This window comes from Lissotriton helveticus, chromosome 6 (genome assembly GCF_964261635.1).
Source record: "Lissotriton helveticus chromosome 6, aLisHel1.1, whole genome shotgun sequence".
In the NCBI taxonomy this organism is placed as follows: domain Eukaryota; kingdom Metazoa; phylum Chordata; class Amphibia; order Caudata; family Salamandridae; genus Lissotriton; species Lissotriton helveticus.
In genome coordinates, this window is record NC_136067.1 from 932,401,104 (window position 1) to 932,415,896 (window position 14,793).

General features: G+C 45.0%; 1 protein-coding gene across 1 annotated transcript in view; it reads left to right on the plus strand.

The window, feature by feature from the left end:
- The window catches only part of YIPF4 (Yip1 domain family member 4), a 216,640-nt gene that overhangs the window by 104,166 nt on the left and 97,681 nt on the right, over positions 1 to 14,793 (plus strand). The gene's annotated exons all lie outside the window — the stretch shown is intronic.

Here is a 14,793-nt window from a genome sequence, read left to right on the forward strand (position 1 = left end):
GTTCCCGAAGTGCTTATGGTTAACATAGGATTTCACCTGCGCCGAAAAGCTGCGCAGAGCGCAGCCTTCGGCAGGCGAAACCCAAAAAGGCTTAGCAAGGGGGGTGGATGCCTAGCAGCGAAGGGGTTAAGGGCTCAGTATTTGTCCCACCTATTTCCCTGCATTTTGTTTCTTCTTTATGTCGAATGACACACACTCCATATGAACTGAGCAATGGACAGGGTGGTCTGACCAGATGAGGTGATTCCAGGGGGTGTAACCCCCGTAAATAATAAGAATATAATATTGTCTGACCTACTTGAGCTCTTTCTCTCTCATTATTATGGTGATGGACGATTTGCTGTTCTGTATTGCCTGCTAATTACTAACTGCTAACGGAGATTTTGCGGAACTTTACCTGGCAAATTAACTTGCCTGATGCGGACTCATCTGGTTTCTTTCCCTAACTGACGCATGTGATATAGGTGATTGTGGTCTCTATCTTTGGGGACTACTCGAACTGGCACAATTATCCTTTTTTTGAACTTTTGAGCTTTTGGTACTTATTTGATCGTTTTTGTTTTTTGTCTTATTACCCTACGCGATCTATTGATGCACTTATCTTTCTAATATTTGATTAACTAAACTAAATTTACTATTTTGGCTCAGCTGTCATGATTTATCCTTGTATAAGTGGGAGTGCATTTCCAATTTGGGTGTACTAATGACTAGGGGAGATCCTAATAGAGAGATCTCAAATCATCAAATTCTAATGTTATTATTCTGTATAGCTTTAGCTGACCTTTTGGTATGTATGATTTTGTCTCACTTGCATTTCTTCAGGGGATTAGGGCTTGCAGTGATAATACTATACCTTTATAGTATTGTCATGAGAGTAATCAACATGAGCTTCATAACAACGTTGTAATTCAGTTGTCCAATTACTGGTCCTCATTGGATGACTGTTGGGACCCTTTATATTCAACTTCTCTCGGCACCCACCAAGGTCCATAAGAGGGCCAAGAGAGGAAATGTTATCCTTGAAATTCAGGCCTGTTTTAGTATTTGGGCCCGGTAAACCTTGTAGCATAAGCATGGTCCGACACTTGCTGCAGAGCACCGGCACAGTGGGCGAAGAAGTGCTGTTGTCAGACTCGGCAAATATATATATTTTCTATGAAAAACATCAAAGGTTAAAGTAACTTTATAGTTAGGCAACTTTTCAATGACAACATTAACGTTTTGAACTAAAAAAAACACAGAAATTCACCTCTTGTGCTTAGAAGTGCTGACTATAACTTGTGCCCCACCATGCACTGCTTATGACCTCACATATTACATCTCTCATGACATGTTCTATGACATCTCTCATGACATCATCCAATGAGTGTGTTAGTTTGTTTTATGGCTTACGTAGTGGCAGGTAACTACCATAGTACGTCTCAACCTAATTTTGTACAGCTTATGTTCAGCTAATGCGTGTAGGTTACAGTTGACTTGTATTCATTATGCTCCACACAACGTTTTGGTTCTGCTGAAAAAGTTTCCAACAGGAAAAAGATTATACGTAGTAGATACTAACTTTTGTAAGCAACTATGTGTTATAAGAGAGAATCGTGTCGTATGGTAATTTATATTTAATATTTAACAAAGAACAGTGTGTGCAACAGGTACTAACCTATGTATGCAAGCTTGTTTTGCTTCAGAAAAGGGGCTATCTGTACCGTTTCCGCCACAGTATGAAGGGTGCAGATAGAATGAGCTTTATCATGAGTTTGTGTTTGCAGTGTGGTATGGAATGAACTTTCTCTCTTTTTTTTTTTCAATTTAATTTTACAAAATATACTGAAAGAAAAAAAAATTGACATACATAAAACTTCAGAATAGTACATATTTGATACGAAAAAAACTAAGATTTACGCATACCGATAAATTATAAGCAATCATTTACATGAAAGACAGCAATGGGGTGGGGTCTCCTATGGTTTGTGGCACTTGTTGCAGTGTATCCTGGTTATCATCTCCGGGACTCACATTAACTATCATCTGGAGCACGGACCGCTAAAAGGAACGAATAGGAGAGCGATACCGCTAAGTCGGAATAGTGGGCAGCATCGGGGGTGGGGGGCTCCTCCCCTCCAGAGGCCTCTTGACTTTCCAGGGGTGAGGTTTGGGAGGTGAGTTGAGCCTGTTGTAAGTATGTGTGAAAAAACACACTATGTGTCCTTCGGTCTTGAGGTTGGGGACCGGAGTGTGGCATATATTTCAGTCTGCAGGTTACAATAGGACATGCTATGTATCCATGCTGCCTTAGTAGGGCAGTGTTTGGCCCTCCCCAGTGGATCGCTGTTTCTTTTTTCGCTAGCATCAGTGCTATGGCTATGGAATGAACTTTCTCTATAGAGTAAACACCACTTACTGTACTGAGTTTTCTATTGATGTCAACTTCATTTCTTAATGTAGGTTTGGTGTGTGTCGGGGGTTTAATAGAGATAAAAATGGTCTGTAGCACGGCATTTCTTTTGGAATTGGCATTCACTATTGTGGCTTTCTGTGAACAGTTAGTTGTTTACAGATTGAACTGTGTCCTCAATGATGGTTTCCCATATACCTGTGGTATATTAGGTCTCGCCTATCCCATTCCGCAAGGAATGGATAGGGGAGAATTATAGGAGGCAAAATAAGTTCTCAAACCATCAGGCGGATTTCAAACAGTTCACATGAACACAAGCATGCGCTTTTCCCCCACAGGCTTTTTATTACCATTTGCTCCTGCCTCCGAGAGCTTCAAAGGGCTCCGCTCCCCCTCCCACTGCTTCACATTTTTCACGGCCGCTAGGCCGTGTCCCGCATTTCTCTTCCCCCGCCCCCTGCTTCACACTTTTCACGGCCGCCAGGCCGCGTCTCGCATTTCTCCTCCCCCTCCCCACAGCAATGCCAAGAGCTTGTTGTCCCAGTTTCTGTCTCATTGTTTTTAAAATGTTGGTTACTGACCTAACTTGGATCGGGGTAATCTGCCCCCACCCGGACTATTATTCAACAGATCGAGGAAGGCTCTTACGCAGCAGTCACAGTTATCTCAACCAGGAAATAGCGCACAAAGATACCAAATAAGAGCCTTGAGTTGCAAAGTGTGCAGTGCAGGATCCTCATGTAACGATGCCGTTTTCGTGTCAGAAAGTAATTCTAGGTGTAGGCATGTGTCTGTGTGTTTCTGAAGAGGTCCACATTTCAGCAGAGCGAGCAGGTGGGTAATAAGCTGAAAGATTACCACTTTGCCAAGGGTGACAACGTTTGTTCAACGGGAGCTGCAGGAATTCTTAACAAAGGTGTGTCATACTTCCACACTCAGAAATGTACGTGTGCTCCAAGCAGCCTGGGACTGTTTCCATACATAGGCACCCACTACTGATATAGCGCCACAGTGGGCGCCTTGTCTCACTCTCAAACCCTGTAGTTTACAGTCACACCCCCCCTCTCAAACCCCAGCTACCTGGATCTTCAGGGAGAGGCATTACATGCGGCTCCATCATTTCCACCCAGATCGTGCAGACGGCGTGGCGCTGTAATGTGTGATCCTCTGCATTGTGAAAACATGGACAGCCGACCTCTGCGGACAGACTGAGGGTGTGCACACTGCTCGGGACTGTTTGTGAGGGTTCCCCACAGGAGGCACAAAGAATCAACGAGAGTTGTTACTTGTTCTAAGAGGGGTGGGTGAAGTAGGTGGTGTGAGATATGCGACAGCGTGCCTGATTTAAAGTATTTGGAACAAGCTTTTACTATTTCCAAGACATCATGCAGGTCCACAGTGCTGTAAATGACTGCAACTCAACGATACCCTCTTTGCTGACCCCTGCAGCATGAAGGGCGGCATCGGTCCGGCCCGCATCTCAGTTGTGAATTCAGCAGCGCATTTTTAACTCCTGGAGTCTCAGTCACAGGAAAAGCTGTTTAGCCGACTGATACACTGATATTATTATTGAGACCTACAAGGATTCAATTTGTCCCAGAACAGTAATTTGTCCTTCCTGCGCCGCTGCTTGTTTTCGTTGCCTCTTTTGCTTCTTTTAAATGCAATTAACAACCTCACATTCATTTTTTTTTTTTTTACAGTGTTTGGTTACTGAAAAAATAAAAGCCCTCACGTCATTTTGCACTTGAGTACGTGCTTGTTGTTATTGCTCTGCGTCTGTTTGTCCCACATGGACAGTCACCTCTCCCCCACATTCCCACTTCCCCTTTCATCTTTCTCTCACACTCCCACACCCTCTATCCACTCTCATCTCGAAATACCACTGCCCTCTCTCATCCCTCCCTCACACAAACTGTCTCCTCTCTATACTGCCTACTCACACATGCTAACTCCCCATATCGCCTCACGCTGTGCGCTAGGCCACCTCTCGCCTCCCGCCGGTGCCCCTTCCACTTGTCCCTCTATCTCTTGTACTCTTTCTCACACAACCCTCTTGCTCTCTCACACACTACTTCTGCCTCTCTCAAGTGGTTGACTCCGGTTTTCAAGCAAAGTTTCTATACCATAACTTTTTTTAATTATAGTCTGTCACCAATATTGTCTTAAGCCGTTTTGCTCTGCCTGCTGTTGGACACTGTTTCCTGCAATGCTTTTTAGTAGCTTCGAAACACGAGCTGTTTGGTTCTTTTTGACTTCCTCTGAAATGTTCTATGTAAGAACGACTTCAGATACATGCCCTTGTTTACAAGCATGTGCCAGGATTTAAAATCGTGTCTGAAATGGAATGCACCCGCTGCCTAGAAGTTGATTCCTTGGGTAGAGCGCTTTTTTTGGTGCTGTAAGATACAGGCGAGTCTTGCCCCTGGTATTTTCACAGAAGACATCCCATGCCGCTTTTGTAAAAAACAAAAAAACACCTTTGTGTTAGTATTATAGTTTATTATCTGTATTTTGAATCAAATGTGCTCAAACGCATTTCTTCGCCCCGCCGTAGAACTCTCTCCCAGTTTAAATGTATTAACTCATTCACACACATGCACTAATCACAGGAATTTAAATGTAATCAATAACACCTGATCCTCCTTTGGACATGCACCGTTGTTGTTTGCTACTTACATTGGAAAACACCTCTCTAGCTTTATGGGAATGGATAACATATTTTCCTTCTAAAATGTTCTGTTTTGTCAGCTCTGCTAGTTTCAGTAGTGCAGTAACTCTATACTGGCATATAACATTTTAAAATGGAATAGCAATACAGTTCAAGGTGTTTTTCTTGGGAGTTGCTTCAAGTACGTTTTTGAATGCAAATGTGTCTGCCAAAATCTTTATATGCTTAGATCAAATTGAGTATTTGTTGTACTGTAACCTTCTTAAGGTACCACTCAACGCCACAGCACCACTCAACACCACAGCACCACTCAACGCCACAGCACCACTCAGCGCAACAGAATCACTCAGCACCACTGAATGCCACAGCACCTCACAACGCCACAGCACCTCACAACGCCACAGCACCACTCAATGCCACAGCACCACTCAATGCCACAGCACCACTCAACCCCACAGCACCACTCAACCCCACAGCACCACTCAACCCCACAGCACCACTCCACCCCAGAGCACCACTCCACCCCAGAGCACCACTCAACGCCACAGCACCACTCAACGCCACAGCACCACTCAACGCCACAGCATCACTCAACGCCACAGCATCACTCAACGCCACAGCATCACTCAGCACCACTCAACGCCACAGAGCCACTCAACACCACAGCACCACTCAACACAACAGCACCACTTAACGCCACAGCACCACTCAACGACACAGCACCACTCAATACCACAGCACCACTCGATGCCACAGCATCACTCGATGCCACAACACCACTCGATGCCACAACACCACTCGATGCCACAACACCACTCAATGCCACAGCACCACTCAACGACACAGCATCCCTCAACGCACAGCATCACTCAACGCCACAGCATCACTCAACGCCACAGCATCACTCAACGCCACAGCATCACTCAACGCCACAGCATCACTCAACGCCACAGCATCACTAAACACCACAGCATCACTCAATGCCACAGCATCACTCATCACCACTGAATGCCACAGCACCCCACAACGCCACAGCACCCCACAACGCCACAGCACCCATCAACCCCACAGCATTACTCAACGTCACAGCATTACTCAACGTCACAGCATTACTCAACGTCACAGCATTACTCAACGTCACAGCATTACTCAACGTCACAGCATTACTCAACGTCACAGCATTAGTCAACGTCACAGCATCACTCAACGTCACAGCATTAGTCAACGCCACAGCATCACTCAACGCCACAGCATCACTCAACGCCACAGCATCACTCAACGCCACAGCATCACTCAACGCCACAGCATCACTCAACGCCACAGCATCACTCAACGCCACAGCATCACTCAACGCCACAGCATCACTCAACGCCACAGCATCACTCAACACCACAGCATCACTCAGCACCACTGAAAGCCACAGCACCACTGAAGGCCACAGCATCACTCAGCACCACTGAAGGCCACAGCATCACTCAGCACCACTGAAGGCCACAGCATCACTCAGCAACACTGAAGGATACAGCATCACTCAGCAACACTGAAGGACACAGCATCACTCAGCAACACTGAAGGACACAGCATCACTCTGAACAGCCATTCAACAACAACTGGTTCTTAAATGTTCTCTCAATGTTTCAAACTTTATTACAAATGTCACAAAAAGATGTTAATATTTCACTTCTGTTCTTGGATTGTCATCACAATAAAATACACTGAACATAATCTTCCCAAAAGCTATTTACAAAAGTTTAAGCTATTGCCATTATAAATTACAATAACTTTTATTTAAGTATTAATTATTAAAAAAATAAAAGCCATTGTTATTTGTAATATTAATACATATAAGTCATGTAAATACAACACATATTGCATTACAAATGCTATAGGTGTCACGTTTGCAAAAGTTAAAACTATTGGCATTGTAAATGACAAAGCTATTAATTTCGCTATTTTCAAAACCAACACATAAATACAAAATTTGTCATTTACAATACTAATACCTCAAACTTTCCTAATGCGAGACCTATTGCATTGCAAATGCTTGTTGTTAATGTGAACTATGCTACCTGTAAAGTGTATGCTATAGGGTCAATGTTGCACATAATGCTTGTTTTCAACCCCTAAGGGAGTTACTTCTGTGTTGGTAGTAATGATGCCTGATCTTCTCCTGAATTTTTTTTGTACTTACTGTCAGACCTCTAATGCCATAGTAATTTCTACAACAATACACTGGAAAATAAAGCTTGGATGGTGTCATAAGTGATGTAATCAATTATATAATTTGAGATGTAATCAGTCAGCTCGAAGTGGATTGCACTTGCTAATACCATGCTTAATTTGTCGCTTTTTAGCTTGGCGTGGATGGCACTGTGCTAATCCTATGCTGAAAAACTTTGCTAGAAAAACAGACATTTGGGGTGGGCAGATTCAGAGTGTTTTTTTAATCTTACCTATACCTGCCATGCGTCATAAAGGCATGCATTGAAACGACTGTGTGGTAAAGGTTGTTCCCATTTGTATTGCATGATGAAAATGAGCTGCCTGAGATATAACCAATATTGTGTAGATTGCATGTGAAAGTGTAGACAAATATGTTTTTCTGGCGTGTTCAACAGATTGTCAAACCACTTATGGATGTGGAATCAGTACCTTGTATGTAGAAACACTGACTATTTTTTCTTTTTTATATTGACTAGTATTTGCTTGCACGATAGGTGACAACAGTAACATCACTTTAAATATTTAACAAGCATTTGCAATGCAATAGGTCTCGCAGTTGTTAGAGTTTGAGCCATTGGCATTGTAAATGGCAATGCCTTTTATTTATGTGTTGGTTTTTAAAACGTAAATAAAAGGCATTGTCATTTACAATGCCAATAGGTTAAACTCTTGCGAATGCGAGACCTATTGCATTGCAAATGCTTGTTTATGAAATCCCTCCAAGGGTACTGGCCAGCCTTGCTCCTTTTTGGATGCCCTCCTCTCTTACGGCTGGACGGTAGCTGCCTTACACTGTTGGCACCCAAGCAACCCTGCTTTGGGTTTTGCATCCCTCGCGACCCCTTTTATCAGTGTGCAGAGCACTTCTCTACTGCAAGTCACAACGTATCTGCGGGGCGGAAAAGCCAGAGCCATGATAACACATTACAGCAACAGGACACAAGCGGTTAAAAAAAAAACAGAACTCAAGCGTAGACTTTTTTGTCTCAATGCATAAACGCTTTCTTTGATTTTATGGGCCCGAATTACATGCACTGCCTGGGTGGTACTGATTTTTACTGGGCCCCTACTTTACATAAGTGCCGTATTACATAGGTGCGCACAGGAGGTAAAAATAAATAGTAAAGGCTGGATAAACCAGCATAAGGAAGAACTAACATTCTCGGATTGCTTAGTTTGCAGGTTGCTTAATTGGCGCCGATATTTGAAAAGATAGATGCAAATGTTTATTGTAACTTGTCAACACATGCAGATTTCGGTGCAAATGGCAATTAGACACATTTTGCCCCACTAGGTTCGTGAGCTTAACCTCTACCTGGCCTATCTCCTGCGAGCTCAGGTGTGACCCGGCAAAGCCATTTGCAGTAATGCCCTGTTCAGCGGCAGCGACCTGATGAGGGCGTCTGGAGCAAAGAGGAGGAGACGAGGAGAGACTGACATCGGGGAGATTGAGCCCGAACAGCAGAGTCATGAGAGGAGGGATGCATGCACTTGGACATCTTGTCATCATATAGTGGACCCGCCTACAGGAAGAATGAGAGTCGCGTTCACGAACACCGGTTCTGTGCATGTTTTACTCCTCGCTGGGGCGGTTGACGGCCCTTGGGCTGATGCACCTCTTCCTGGCAGAGACAGCTCCTGTCATCTTTCGAGTCGGAGCCGCCTCACTACAATAGCCAGTTCCTGTCTCGAGCAGTCCAGGGTTACATTTTACACGGCAATCCTTAAAGGCCGCAGTGCCCCCTAGAGGCTAGCTGATGATACGTCCTCTGAAGTTAACTAGCAAAACAGAAAGCAGCTTGACATCCGGCCTGGGGAGGAGACCTGGGACGGTGAGGGCTGCCCGCGCATGCGCTGACCTGCAACTTTTGCGTGCCCCGGCGCCAACGAGGAAGTGCTGGGGCTGAAGTCCCAGGACCCGGGTGAAGAGCAGGACATAGCAGTGCATGCCTATGGAGAGAGCCCCGCATTGTGCAGCCAGAACTATAGAAGAGCTGGAGTGCTCCGGCTGCAGCCAGCCACCGTTTAGGAGCAACCCCCTCCCCCCCCCAGACCAGATGAGTCGATGGCCCGAAAGTTACACTGTAGTAGCTGAACGCGAAAGTGAAACTGTATGCTGGCTTGCCTGCGAAAGCGGGACAGGTGATGTGCACGTGGCTGTACGTGCACGTCCACAGACCCCAATCGCCGCGCGTGCCCCGGTCTGTTTCCCTTGAGAGGCATGACGCTGACAATAAGTCTCGCTGGCGACAGCGCTTTCTGGCTGCAACGCCAGGCGAGACCTAATAAAAAGGGACTTAAACACATTGTGCATTGCAATTTTAAAATGACCCATACCTTTTTTTAAACCTCCAGTTCCATACAAGTTAGAACCAATTTTATTATGATAATGAGAAGCAGCAAAGGGTAATGACGATGTCCTGTTAGTTTCAACCACTTCTTCTGTGATCCTTTCAAAGAAAGGCTTATGCAACTACCTATCCCACAGCATATTTTACTGAAATAAATACATTTCTTGGGATTTACTGTGTACTGAGTAAGTCTTACCATGTAGCAAAATTATTGCCAGAACAATTTTTTTTTCTAACTTGCTACATTCCTTGTTCCTGGCATAATTCCAAGATGTTCGGGAAAATGAGTAGATTTACTCTCAAATAATTCTAGGTGCCTGTGGGCCTTGTTCATCAATGTAACAGTTTAGACCACTTATCACTTTGATAATGAAACTATAGCTTATTTCTCTTACCAGGTGGGCCCTTTTGGGTTTTGCTACATATGGGCTCAGAGTCTTGAGTTTTAGGAATAAACCGTATTTACTGTTATAGGGAACGATTAACAAGCATTTTTTATGGGGTGTTGGTGAATAAAGTTTTACTTTTATATTGAGTTTGTATTTTTACAATAATTTTACATTTAATTTTAGTCATTTCATTTATGCCACTCCCAAAGTTTGAATTACTCTTATGACACGGCATTGCAGCTATTGCTATTTCGGTATCTAGAATGTGTATTTCCTTAACAAATGTATTATTGAAACTATTGAAAGGCCTGGGGTTAGTAACGGTATCCCTACTGTGTCTAGTTATCTCGTAACCTAACATTTTTAGGTCTCACAATGGCGATTACAGCGCAAAGCGCTGTCTCGCCGCGAGACCTATAGCTAACGGCTGTGCTTCCCAGGAGACAAGAGATGGGCATGCTGTTCAGTCACAATAGATCAGAACACACACACACACACACACACGCACACGCACACACTCACACTCACAGGCACACAGACACACTCACAGGCACACAGAGACACACTCACAGACACACAGAGACACACTCACAGACACACAGAGACACACTCACAGACACACACAGACACACTCACAGACACACACAGACACACTCACAGACACACACAGACACACACACAGACACACACACAGATACACACAGACACACACAGACACACACAGACACACACAGACACACACAGACAGACACACACAGACACACACAGACACACACAGACACACGCACACACACACACACACACGCACACACACACGGCGCCCCCCCAGCAGCCTAGACAAGCAAGCTGTGAACGCGTAGACACACACACGCATTACCTGGCACACGCTGGGCTTCCCTCACTTATGGGAGCCCCGCACTTGCATCGACGGCCTCATCCGATGCCATTTCTGACCCAGGGCTTCTTCTGCAGCCACAGCGGGGCTCTCCCCTTAGGCATGGGAGCCCCGCAGTGCTATCCGCTGGTCTTCACCCAGGCCCCCTCCTGGGACCCGGGCCACAGCTCCCACACTTCGCTTTGGCGCCGGGGCTCCCTCTTCGCCACGAAAGTTAAAAATACCGCGCGGGCAGCCCCCGCCCTCCCAGGTCCTCCTCCCAGCCCGGATGTGCAGCTGCTTTCTGTTCTCATACACAGGTACGTAGTCACCCGTTTTCAAGGTTTGCCCTGTCTGCGTGAATAAAACAATAAGGGCTGCTTAGAGAGGATGATAAGTTGGATTTTCCTGATGTAGTGCTTAGGGTCACACAGAAAAAGAACGTGCACTACAAAAATGAGTGGAACGGTGTAATGTGCACCATTTTGAGGGAGGAGGTTGGGACGCTGTTGCTTTTTATTTTTTTTGTAGGCCTGGGGACATGACATGATTTGCCCAGAATCACAGGATGTTGAGCCGCCGCCGAGACTCGATCCTGGTTCCCTGTGCCAAAGTCGGCAGCTCTGGCCGTTATGCCACATCCTCTCCCCAGTACCCCCTATTGCAAACCTGCCTGTGGACCTATAATGCACACAGACCTGTGCCCATGAACTGTACTTAGTACCTGCCTGTCGCACAGCAGCCCACGTTTCTCTAATGCGCAGAATGTAGTGCTCCTGTGCGAAACACCACGCAGGGTTCACCTGAAGTACATCACTCATTTTCGCACTGAGGCACACCACCCTGTGCCTCCTGCTGCATAAAGTTATGCATGACTGGTCTTGATTGGTGGGTATGCGTTGGTGCCCTTATATTTTAGTTAGTCTTTGTGCATAGGTTTGTTGAATTTTGTGAAAATCAGTGTCTGCAGGTGTGCCGGTCTCTTTGTATGTTCTCTGTGCACATGCATTACACAAAAGTCTAGCCTTTTTGAGTTGGACCAGGCCATCAGCTCTTATAAAATGGACCTGACGAATAGGGGACCATCCATATGCCGCCCTGCGATCTCTGAGACGCTGAGGAAGGAGCGACCTTAGCAGCAAGGAGCTCTCCAACCCCCCCTTGCAGCACACTGCAGCCATGGCAACCGAGCAGGGCTGTCCCAGACAGGGCCTGCTTTGCAAAAGCATCGATAGATGGACGTGGGGGTGGTGGAGGGAGCTAGCGGGCGGGTTGCTGGGTACAGCCCTCGGGGGCCCTGCAGTGCCCTGAGATATGTGCACAAGGATGTGGCAGAGAATAGCCTAATAGCAATATTACCCAGTGCCTCAGCCCTGCTGTCTTCAAAACACTGCCGGTCCCCTGTGCCCAACGGTGCACTTTTCCTAGCTCTGTCTCCTTTGTGAGCATCTTTATTTACTGAGCCGTGGCGGCAGTGAAGGGCCCTGCGGATTGGCACCCTAAAGCAACCCTGGGAAAATGTTAATACCACATCCATCGAGCAAACTTAGCATGCGAGTTGGACCCTATGCGCGGATGTTTGGGGGTGGGCGGATTAAAAAAGGAGCATTAAAAAATGTGACCAAAAACTTCGCATTTTAACTTCAGGGTCTTGCAACGCACCAAAAAGCACTATACTTTTTCAGAAACACCTCGCCGCTGGCGAAAACCATTTTATACTCCTGGTGTCTCCAACACTTTGAGCCTTTGAGAAATATTTGTAATTTTAATGGTTGGGTCACTTCGGATTTCGCATACAAATGGACTACTTTATGTACTGCAAAATTGCGGAGGGAGGGAGTCACAGTTCCTGAGGTGTGTGTGCAATTAATCAGCTCCTGTGTGTTACTCTTTACCTTCTGTCTTTGTACACCTCACAAGAGAGCTGGCAGTAAGTCACATGCGAAGCTATCCCTACTACACCCTCACGCTCACACCCCCCACCCTCACACATCCTCACACGCTCACCCTCAACCTCACTGTCACATCCCCTCACCCTCCCTCACATCCTCTCACCCTCCCTCACATCCCCTCACACCACCTCACCCTCCCTCACACCCCCTCACCCTCAAACTCCCTCACCCTCACACCCGCTCACCCTCACACCCCCTCACACCCTCTCACCCTCACACACCCTCACACCCTCACCCTCACACACCCTCACACCCTCACCCTCACACACCCTCACATCCTCACCCCCTCACCCTCCCACCCCCTCACACCCCCTCACCCTCACACCCCCTCCCACCCCCTCACCCTCACACCCCCTCACCCTCACACACCCTCACCCTCACACCCCCTCACCCTCACACCCCTCTTACCCTTACACACCCTCACACACCCTCACACACCCTCACTCACCCTCACACACCCTCACCAGCATAGCATAACAAAACATAGCATAGCATAACAAAACATAGCATAGCATAACAAAACTTAGCATAACATAACATAACAATACATAGCATAACAAAACACAACACATAGCATAACTAAACGTAGCAAAACACAACAAAATATAGCATAGCTTAGCAAAACACAACAAAACATACAATAGCATAGCAAAACATAGCATAGCATACCAAACACAACAAAATATAGCATAGCATAGCATAACAAAACATAGCATAGTAAAACAAAGCATAGCATAATACAACACAACAAAACATAGCATATCATAGCAAAACAAAGCATAGCAAAACAAAGCATAGCATAACAAAACAAAGCATAGCATAACAAATCAAAGCATAGGATAGCAAAACATAGCATAGCATAACAAAACCAAACATAGGATAGTAAAACAAAACATAGCATAGCATACAGCATCACTCAGCACCACCACATCATCATTCAGGGGCACCACAACATCACTAAGTGCTACCACAGCATCACTCGTTCGCCATCACAACATCACTCAGCGCCACCACAGCATCAATCTGTGCAACCATTCAACAACAACTGGTTCAAATATGTTCTCTCAATGTTTCAAGCTTTATTACAAATGTAACAAAAAGATGTTAATATTTCACTTCTGTTTTGGGATTTTCGTCACAATAAAATACACTGAACATAATCTTCACAAAAGTTATTTACAAAAGTTTAAGCTATTGCCATTATAAATTACAGTAACTTTTATTTAAGAATTAATTATTAAAACCATTAAAAGCCATTGTTATTTGTAATATCAATACATGAAAGTCCCGTAAATACAACACATATTGCATTACAAATACTATAGGTGTCACATTTGCGAAAGTTATGACTATTGGCATTGTAAATGACAAAGCTATTCATTTAGCTACTTTCAAAAACAAAACATAAATAAAACATTTGTCATTTACAATGCCAATAACTCAAACTTTCCTCATGCGAGACCTATTGCATTGCAAATGCTTGTTGCACTTGGTGTTACCATGCCTGTGGTTTGTTACTGCTTGTCAATGGTGTTACAAATATGAACTCCTTACTAATATGAACTCCAATCACTCATGTTATCAGCCATACATGTCTCACTGTGCTGCCAGACCAGTCTCTTCTGCACGTTCCCCAATTTCCTGTATTCTTTTGGCTGGCATTAAGTGGACCTTATTTTTTATTTTCTGTGGTGACAGCCTCTCAAGTATTTTAGAATCTCGGACGTGAAAGAGCTGCAGCTCTTGTTCTTGTCAAGAGTGCTGACAAAAATTACACACACTTCTGTGGCATGCAGTTTTCATGGTAATTTTGTTCTTCTTTTTTAAGGATGCATTTCAAAGGCCATTTTAATGTTGCAGTATTTTTTCAAGGGTGCTAACTAAACAGCTTCCTTGAGGGTTTTTTTGTTGTTGTTTTTTTTTGAGGTTCAACACTGCTTT